This window comes from Cupressus sempervirens, chromosome 9 (genome assembly GCF_028749045.1).
Source record: "Cupressus sempervirens isolate cs-2001-9-10 chromosome 9, ASM2874904v1, whole genome shotgun sequence".
Classification (NCBI taxonomy): domain Eukaryota; kingdom Viridiplantae; phylum Streptophyta; class Pinopsida; order Cupressales; family Cupressaceae; genus Cupressus; species Cupressus sempervirens.
The window spans coordinates 262,041,422-262,052,303 of record NC_143126.1 but is presented as its reverse complement, the minus strand read 5'-3'; positions in this window follow the sequence as shown (position 1 = coordinate 262,052,303).

Genomic DNA, 10,882 nt, shown 5'->3' with positions numbered 1-10,882 from the left:
ATGGGTGAGGAAGGATATTTAGTTTATATATTGATTTAAATTATGTTATACAAAATTTCAAATATCATTATTATTCTATTTTAATTTTACAAGATTCATCATATAATTTAAAAGAGGATATTTAAAGGAATATTCTCTGTTCAACCAAGAGAATGAACAATTTCTTCAATACAATTTCCAGCATCCTGTAGGTGGATGTTTTGGAAATTTTTTTTTTGGAATGGTGTGAAAAGTAGATTTAATCCTTTTCAAAATTCGATCAAAATTGAAGAGCTACATAATGCAAACATTAAACTTAATACAATGGATATATATATATTCCATGATAAGGCTTGATATGAAACTATCTGAATTGTTCCTATCTATGCATTATGAAGTTTTAAAAAAACCACTTTCTCAAAGATTAACATTATATTCTCATGCAGATTTAAATTTGAATGTACATTCACAGCTACTATATACTAGAACCAAAATGATAATAATAATCAACAAGGATAATCATTTCTATGAATACTATCTCTGCTATGATATCAAATTTAGTTTGGAAAATACTTTTGTTTATCACTCAAACATCAAGTATTCTAAATTCTTGAGAGATGTTTCTATCCAAGACAATGAGACAACCAAGTTTTGGCAATGGACTTCTCTTCCTTGATGTTCTTATACTACACAAAGGTGGTGGTCACAATAATGCATGGTAAATTTGATCTCCTAAATAACTTGAATTGCAATAAATCAACCATAGCCATTGTTTTCTTTCCTCAATCATAATTTTCATTTTGAACATAAAAAGAACTAGAAAATTTTGTTTACTAAACTATCATCATTTCATCCTAATTTTTTTTGATGTGCATCCATCCAAAAAAAATGTGTTACAAAATTTAATCACATGACCAATGATTATGCTCAAAACACGAATTTTATTGGCAAACCTGATTCAAGGCTCAGCCGGGAAAGAATCAGGAAGAAAACCTGGCTTCGTTTCCATTTACAATAAGGTTTAAAAATACAATTTCATAGGATATCAATCCCAATTACAACAATTTTATCCCATTTTATTCATGATCATAATCAAGGAGTTTGTAATGTTTACTGAATCTCATTTCAAGAACCCTGGAGGAAACCAATATCTGATCGGGTGACAACCAAGCAGAACCAAAAGAACATCAAGCTTGCATAATCATACATGGTTTACACAATAGGATTCACAATGAATCAAGACTAGGGAAAGGTGGATTCTTCCAGTTGGAGAAGTCAAGCACAACACCAATTCAGATGCCCAATCGGGGCCAATAACCAAGAACTTTCGTTCTTCCATTTAAACTTGCCATACTCATACCAGGTTTGTGATGATGGGTAGGGGCCCATAACACCCTACCCTTTATCCCTCTTCTCATCCTGAGAAGAGACTCTACACAGGTTGGAGTCCAACTAAATAGACCTTTCCCAAGATTGGTCACTTCTGCCCTCTCCAAGGGTGAGTAATACCAAAACAACCATGTAAGGAAAACTCACAAAAAAAAAAAGCAAACATAAACAAGGAAGGAAAACAACCAAAAAGACATGGTTTTCAAATCTTCCCACATACCCACAACCATATAACAGTGAAACAACAACAAGATAACATGAACATGAAACCAAACATAAAATCTGCATAAGGGAGATGAGAATTCCCTACCTTCACAAAGAGGTAATGGCAATGAAAACAAGTTTGAGTAGAGTATCCCTTTCCTTCCTTCAAGCTTCAAGAAAACTTCTCTAAATGTAGAGATTGGGTAACAACATAACTAGTCCAAGGAAGGCCTCTAAATAAGCCTCCCACTCCACCACCCAAAAAGGAGCAATAACTATCTCCACCTACTAACAAATCTAGAAACTCCTAACTCAACCTACACCATGGTTAAACCCCAAGTGGAGATCAGGTGAGGTGACTCAAGATAACCATGGTCAATTTTCGCACAAAGGCAAAAAGGGGACTTTTGAGTGACCTCTAAAGTCAAAAAAAGGGGCTTAAGGGTTGGAAAAGACCCCTAACCCATACCCATACCCTTTGGTTAGAATAAAAAACATGTTAAAAGCCTTAGGAAAGAGGTTTAGAGACAAATAAAATCTAGGAATAAGATAGGTCCATCTAACTACTCTAACTTGCAAATTAAGCACAAATCCGAATTAGGGATGACTAACCCTAATTAAGAACCTAATAGAAAATGACACTAACTTGAACCAACTTGAATCCAAAGGTTAAACAATTAACCCTAACTAGCATACCGAAGCACATAAACATTTTATGAGTGTCAAGCGACACTGAAAGAACATAATTACGAACAATAACATTTATTGAACAAGGAAGATACATACATATATCTCACAATACAAATACGTGATTTACAAACAATAGGGTTTCCAAATTTTAGCACATGGAGATCAGTTTTGTTCCTCCGTAGGGTTTCTCGGCTAAATATCTGCACACTCATTGCACACATCAGTAGTCCCGTAAAATCACATGTATATAAAAATATATGTATCAAAAATTTTCATAATTTAAAACATACATCAATAAAGTTTCTTCATCCTTCATAATTCTTAACCATTTGAAATATCTTAAATCAAATCTCAATCCTACATTTACTGATTTCGTCAACATACATATACATGAACATTAAATGAAAATCATCAAATATATCTGGAAATAACATCACACAACATGAAATAATAAAATATGTTCTAAGAATCAGGTAATATCTCGACATCTCGAGTCGTGAATAACAAAATAAGGGTAATGTATCACTATGCTACGATGAGTCGGGGGCGAGGCCTCATAGAGTGACTTGGATAAGCTATTCAAAGAAGAATATAGAGATAACATTAATACTAGATTCATGTTGAATGATTTCAACAACATAAAAAAGAACCCTAATGAATCTACCTTTGATTTTAATGTAAAGTTTCAAAAGGGAATGTATAAGCTATTTCAGGTAATGAGATTAAATGAAGATGTGTGTCTCATAACATAATTTAATGCCTTTGATAGTTAAATTGATTATCATTTGAGAGACAAAGATCCCAAAACTTTAAGGAATGCTTACATGGTAGCTATGAATATTGAGAAAAATAGGAAAGCATCTGGTAAGCTAGGAAGGAGAAATGACCCAAATTGTTCAATCCTAAGAATAATAAGAAAGAAAATGATAAATCTTCTCCAAGTAAGAAACTGAGGAAGCCACAATGGGTCAAGTTTTAGATTTATTGAAAAAGATGAACCCACCAGCCTTCAATATTACGCACAAATCCAATGCTAGTGAAAAGCCCCGATAAATAAAAATAATTTCAATAGGCAACCAAGAATGCAAAACTACTTTTACACTATTCAATGAAAAGATGGTAAATCTATTCCTAATCAGACCCCAAATGTGAAAGATAAGGGTACCTTAGACCCTCTACAAAGGAATTCTATTAACATGAATGATGATGTGCCATGGTGCATCATATGCCAATCATATCACTCCTTAGACTATTGTACAGTAGCCCAATCATTTGCTATAGATTAGAATGTGTAGAATGAGGAGGAAGAAGAAGAAAAGAATCATGATGATGTAAGTTATAATATGGTTAATATGTGTTGGCAACTATGAAGATTTTGATATAGGAGAGCATGAAAATGACATTATAGATCAGAGAACTATCTACCAATTACACCATCAACAAGTATTTTTAGATAATGAAGACTATAATGAAGATAAGGTATGTATTACATGCTTAGACGTTAGTCACATAAATCTAAGAATGCCTTCTAAAGAGGAGATTGACATAATTATAGCAAAAATGATCTCTCAAGTTCATAGTAATTACAATTTGGGAAGCACAATGGTTAACAATGACTCTAGTAAGCCTTCTTGTATTTTTATAAAGGATATTACTCATAAGATAAAGGATAATAGTAAGAAAGATAATTCAGGAACATCAAAGATTAAAGACAGTAAGACCAAGAAGTGGGAGCCCAAAAAGAAGGTCAAATTTTAGAAAAATGAGATAGTTCAAGCAAGTGTGCAAGAGAAGTCAGGATCTAATATTGCTAAGCAAATAGTGGCGCCTACTGTTCAAAAGACCTTAGCTCTAGGTATTCTTGTAAAACCTACTATATGTGAACCAATTGACATGATATCTATGTTGTCTCAAATAACTGTCAAGGTGCCTTTATTTGAATTGTTTAGAATTGATGAACATAAGAGTAAAGCTTTAACATGGTTGGGTGGGATAGGTAATAGTAGTAATACTACTGAACAAAGAATCATACAACAAACCCTAGTGGTAGTTGAAAATAGTGGGATTTTATCACAAATTCCTCAAATATTCTTAGATGATTCATCAGTACTTATTTGCAGGATATTGACCCATTTTTTCTTAGTTTGATTATAAAAGGGAGAACTCTTAAGAATTGCATGATAGACTTAGGAGCTTCTAATACTATTATGCCCTTCAAAGTTATGGAAGCCTCAAGTTTACAAGTAGACACCAAACAAGGTATATGTAGAGATATGGATGCTAGGGAAGTGCCTGTTATAGGTACTATCAATGCATTACCCTTCAAACTAGTTGCGTACCTTGATGTAGAATTGTCAATGTCAATCCTTGTAGTTGATATTCTTCCACATTATGGAATGTTGCTATCCAAAAAATGGAGGAATGCTATGAGAGGTAGCCTATAGTGTGACTTATCCTATGCTAATTTTCATATAGTTGACAAGGCTATTAGGTAGATAGGGAGCCAAGGGTCAATCATATTTTTGGGGATGAAATTGATAAGGATTCCACTTGTTTTCTAGATATTGGTGTAAATGCATTTAGAGCAGAATTGATTATCCAAGAAGTTGAGAAACTTCCAGCTATGATTGTACATGAGGTGAAATCTTTCATGGATTCACAAATTCTATGGACCATGTATTTTGATGGGAAAGTTCTAAAGAGGGTTCAGGAGTAGGAGCAGTACTTGTGTCTATAGAAAAGAACACTTTCAAATATTCATTCACCTTGAATTTTTCATGCACTAATAATATAGCAGAATATGAAGCACTCTTATTAGGCTTAAGAGTTGCAACTCATCATGGAACAAATAAATTACATCATGTTATTGGTGACTCTGAATTAGTAATTTCCCAAGTAAAAGGAACTTATGCATCAAAAAATAATAGATTGAAGCAGTATAAAAATGTTGTATGGGACCAAATTGAGTTATTTGATGCATTTCGTATCTCTTAGATGGAGAGGATTTATAACAAGGATCTATTGGAAAATATAGCTATTAAACCCAAGGATGTATCATTTTCTAGGATTTCATAGATTGAAGTACAAAATTGACCTTCAATAACTAATAATGTAGCACATTGACAAGTTTTTGAGGATGATAGAGATATTCTAAACTTCTTGTCTAGTGAAGATAAATATCGTGGCCAAGAGTTAGATTGTAGTACCCTAATTAAAAAAATAGATGACAAGGAGACAATCTTTCGCCAGGAAATTTTGCAATTGAAAACCAATAAAGTAACCAAAGGATTAGTAGTTCTAGAAAGCATGTTTGATAACCATGATAGGGTGAAGTCTGGGGTTAGGGATCACAAACCACAAGAACTTGAAGAGATAAACCTTGGTACCGCTAAAGACCCAAAGAAGATTTATATTAGTTAAAACCTATCTGTTTAAATTAGAAAGCCTCTAATGAATTTACCGAGAAAGTATAGATATGTTTTTGCATGGTCCCATGATGACCTTAAAGCCTATAAAGAAGACTTATTCTAGCATGCTATAACCCTTAAGGAAAATGTTAAACCTTTTAGGAAAAAGAAAAGAATAGTAAACCCCACCTTAGCTCCTAAAATGCAAGAAGAGTTGATGAAGCTAAGGGATGGGGGAAAAATTAAGCCAACTAGACACTCTACTTGGGTATCAAACTTAGTGCCTATCAGAAAGAAGAATGGAGACATAAGTCTTTGTGTGGATTTTAGGAACCTAAATATTACTTCCTTGAAAGACAACTATGGTTTGCCAAATATGGAAGCCATGCTGCAACGAGTGACTAGTTTAGAATTGATGTCTATGATGGATGGATTTTCAGGTTACAATTAGGTCCTTGTAAATAAAAAGGAATAGTTTAAGACAACTTTTACTACTCCATGGGGCACATATGTATATGTAAGAATGCCATTTGGGTTTATTAATGCAAGAGAAAATTTTCAGAGGGCCATGGATGTAGCCTTTCATGAATACATTGATAAGTTAATGGTAGCATATCAAGATGACCTTATAAAATATTCTAAAAAGGTTGAAGATAACTGTAAACATTTGGAGAAAATTTTCATTAAAGCATTAGAATATGGAGTATCCCTGAACCCAAAGAAATGTACATTTGGATTGATAGAAGGGAGATTTTTAGGTCACATAGTGTCAAAGGATGGTGTGAAGGTTGACCCTAAAAGAGTAGCTTCTATTGATAAAGTTCCCAAGCCAAAAAATGTAAAAGAAATACAATCATTTTTTGGGCAAGTAAACTTTTTAAGAAGATTTCTTACTATTTTTTCTAAAATTAGTAGAACAATATCTAAATGCTCAAAAAGGGAGTTGTTATCAATTGGGATGGTGAACTTTAGAAGCTTTTCAAGACACCAAGAATGCTATAGCCAATGCCCCAGTGCTTAAGATTCCTGATTATATAAAACAAATGCATATATTTTCTTTTGCACCCTTTCATACTGTGGTAACAACTCTATTACAGAAAAATGAAGAAGCGTATGAACAACCTATTACATTTTTTAGTAAGTCCCTTCAAATTTCTGAATTGAAATATGAGATAAATTAAAAACAAGATTATGCCTTAGTAAAGGTTGTCAAAGCTTTTAGGTGTTATCTTGTAGGTGCCATTGTTATTGCATTTGTACTAAGTGCAGCTATTAATGATATATTTTCTCAACAGGAGGTGTCTAGTGGGAGGTGCAAATGGATAAATAGAATTCAAGAGTTTAACATTGACATCTTGATTACCAAATTGGTAAGATGTCAAGGATTAGAAAAAATCATGGCTCACTCAAATCTGGATGCCAATCAAATAAATATAGCACTAAATGATCTAACACTAGATTTATATGATATGGATCATTGTGAATGGTACACCAATGTTATATACAATTTGAAACATATGGAATCTCCACCCCATCTATTAGATAATGAAAAAAGAAGCACAAAGTTGCATACAATAAGATACATTATCGTAAGAAATAATTTGTGGTGGAGAAACTTTGAAGAGGTACTACTAAAGTGCATTGATCAAGATAAGACCAAGGAGATATTAAATGAGATGCATTCAAGAATATGTGGAGAACACTTCATGGCTAGAACTACTGCACACAAGGTAATGAGGGCTGATTTTTGGTGGCCTACTCTTTTCAAATATGCACAGGTACTTGTTATAAAATGTGATGCTTGTCAGAGATTTGCAGGTAAGCTAATTTTTTTTTGGAAATACTCCTCTAAAACCAATTGAAGTTTAGGTAGCTTTTCAGCAATGGGGCATGGATTTTATAGGTGAAATTTCCTCGAAGTCTAGTACTAGTTATTCATGGATCCTAGTAGCTACTGATTATTTTAAAAAGTGGATAGAAGCTATTCCTACAAGGAATGATACCAGCAAAGTGGTGAATAACTTTCTTTTGAACAATATCATTTCAAGGTTTGGATGTGTATAAAGGATTGTAACTGACATGAAATGTCTTTGAGGTTAGAGGAATTCATAAAATTCTATGGAAAATATGACATAATAAGGTCAACATATTCCCCTTATCATCCACAAGGAAATGGACAAGAAAAATCTACCAATAAGAGCTTGCTAAACATCATAAAAGGAACTCTAGATGATAACAAAAAGGCATGGGATTTCAAACCACAGTTGGCAATATGGGTTGATAGGGTGACAATAAAGAAAGCAATAAGTGTAGCACATTTTGATATTGTATATGGAATGTAGGAAAGAATGCCCTAAAACAATCTAATAAGCCTATACAATTACATTTAGATGTATAATGAAGATATCATTGATGACATGCAGGAAAGAATGGATGAATTGGTAGGATTAACAAAGACCAAAAAACAAGCTTCTCTCAGAAATGCAAAATTGTAGCAACAAGTTAAAACATTATATGATAGAAAGACAATGAATAAGAAGTTTGAGATTGAAGACCTAGTTCTCACGTGGAATTCTAGGATGGAAGATAAAGGGAAGCATGGCAAGTTTGATCCTGTATGGCTAGGTCCTTATTTGGTTGAAGCTACTTGGGGAGAAGATTCTTATATCTTAAAAGATATATTAGGAAATATTCTTGAATTTATAGTTCATGGACAATTTTTGAAGAGGTATTTTTGTTAAAAATATTTGTTTCTTTCATGAATAGTAGTTCAGGGTTTTTCTACATATTTTGTTAATCCTTGTAAATTTTTGTGTAGGCTTGTATAGTTTTCCTTCCTATGCAATTGCTCTCTTAGAGGTATCATAAATTTTGTTTCAAGTGTGTGGTCTACTTCTTCCAGGGATTTTGAGCCCTTGTATGAACATGCATATTCATCATCCCCAAATAGAGCCACTATTGGTCTGGTTTTCACTTCAAGTTTATCGTAATATATCTCTAAGTGAGTGTTCTAGGTTCCTTTTGAGAAAATTAGGGTTTGGTGTTTTTAATTTTATTAACCCTAGAATAACCCTAAATTTTGTTTCATTAAGTATTTCCCTAAGAGCCTATTGATTATGTTTACATAGTGTACCCTTTCAAATTAAAATACATGGGAAAAAGCCTTTTTAAATGCCCCATGTTATTTATTTATTCCTAGGTACCCTTTAAAAATTTATTTACATAGTCTAATTTTACCCTAAGTCCCCAAAATGATTTTAACCTAAGCTTTCACTTTAATATTTTGTAGGATTACTTGAAAAAAATCAATCAAGTAATGATAACCCTTGATATTCCTTAAGATCAAGGGTTGTCACTTTGTCGCCATAAGAAATCACATGTTATCTATTGCTAGTGATATAGTGACCAAGTTTGTGGGACCTAGTCAATGAAGAAACAAGGTTTTAAAACAAATGACATACACCATCAGATTATCTCACAATCAATGGTGGTCACTTTGTCACCATGGGAAACCACAAGGTTTTTATCCTTGGTGACATAGCGACCACCTGCCACATAGATATGTGGTAGGACCAACCTTTGAAGGCAACACCATAATTTACATGTCATTAACTAGATGGTAGGATATCGTGATGTTAGATGCAATGGAGGATTCACATTGAAGGAAGTAGAATGTTGATCTGCACTGTCAGATCTTTACAAGATTGATGGTGGTTTCTTTGTCACTAGTAGGAGTTGCAAGAAATTTAGCCTTGGCGACATAGTGAGCAAGAGGAAAATACAATATTCCCACTCTGTTTATAATAAAATTATCATATGAGTTATACCATCCAATGCAAGGATCATCAATGATGGTTGGTATGTTGCCAATGAGAGTTGCTTCACTTTTACCCTTGGCGACATAGCGAGAACATGAAACATGTTCGGAGGAGTAACTGGGTCCAATGTAAGTCATGAGTAGTGAAATAAGAGGCTTATGTGGAAGGATTCAATTGTGTTGACCACCAAATTGGAGGGTTGAAGCTAAGTCATAAAATGTTTTATACCTAAATTGTTAGATTTTCCAAAAAATTAACGTCCTATTTTCAAATTTGAAAGGTGACGACATTCTATTCTCTACAATCCATTTATGAGAGTTAAAGCTTCTTGTGTGACATAAAGCTAGGGATATATTGTAGACAGTTGATATTTTCTTCATGCAAACATATTTTTGATTTTCTGAGAGCTAGACCTTGTTGAAGAGCTATTTTCCCACTTGGTTGAACAATGAAGAACTTTCTATATCAGTGATTCACTGCAGAATTCAAAAAGAAGAAACATGAGAGCCAAGTAAGTACCTTAGTCTAAATATATTTCAAAGAATTATAGTTTTTCTACATTAATTTCAAAAATGCCTCCAAAGAAGGGTTTCTTGAGGAATAATATGCCAATAAGAATATCCATGATGATTTTCTTGAACAATTAAGTGAATTCACAAATGAGTTAGCCCAAATTAAGAAGATAGTTCCTATAAGCCCCAAGCTCTAGATTGTAGATGGTTTCTATGATAAAAGGAATCAGACTAGGGATGCCATAAGCTCTAAAATAGGGTTCCAATTATTCAAGAAAGGGTTCTTAGAAAGGAAATTGTTTGTTCCCAATGGAACTATTTGGAACTTTGATTTAGGAAAGCTAGTAGTCCTGGGGTTTTCATGAATTCAAACCTTCTCACAATAGTGGCGCTAAATTACAACCCACTAGCTAGGATGGTAAGGTGAATAGATGGGGAATGTTTGATAAAAATAATTGTAGAAGAGATTCAAGAGGTTTTTAGATTGGAGCCAACCACAAATTATCATGAGATCATTAATTTTTAGGGATTGGAAAATGAATACTTGTCTCAGAAAGATCGAATCAGATAAGGTCCATTAAGAGGACCCTTGGCTACAATTGGAAATTTGACTTTTGTCATAGCATCAACTAAACAGCCTTTCAAGAAGTAGTTTTTCAATACTAGGGCCATTGATATTTACATGATTTTATGTAGGGTTTTTGGTGAAGATGAACAAGATTTTATGCCAATAAAGTTCATGTATATGATGACACATATCTCTTCTTTTAGTGAGGATATAATTTTTTATTTTGCATCCTATTTAGTAGAGGAAATTCACATAGGTTTGATTGGAATTGCAAAGTGGAAAATTGAAAAAATATTTGGCCACTATTCCTTATTG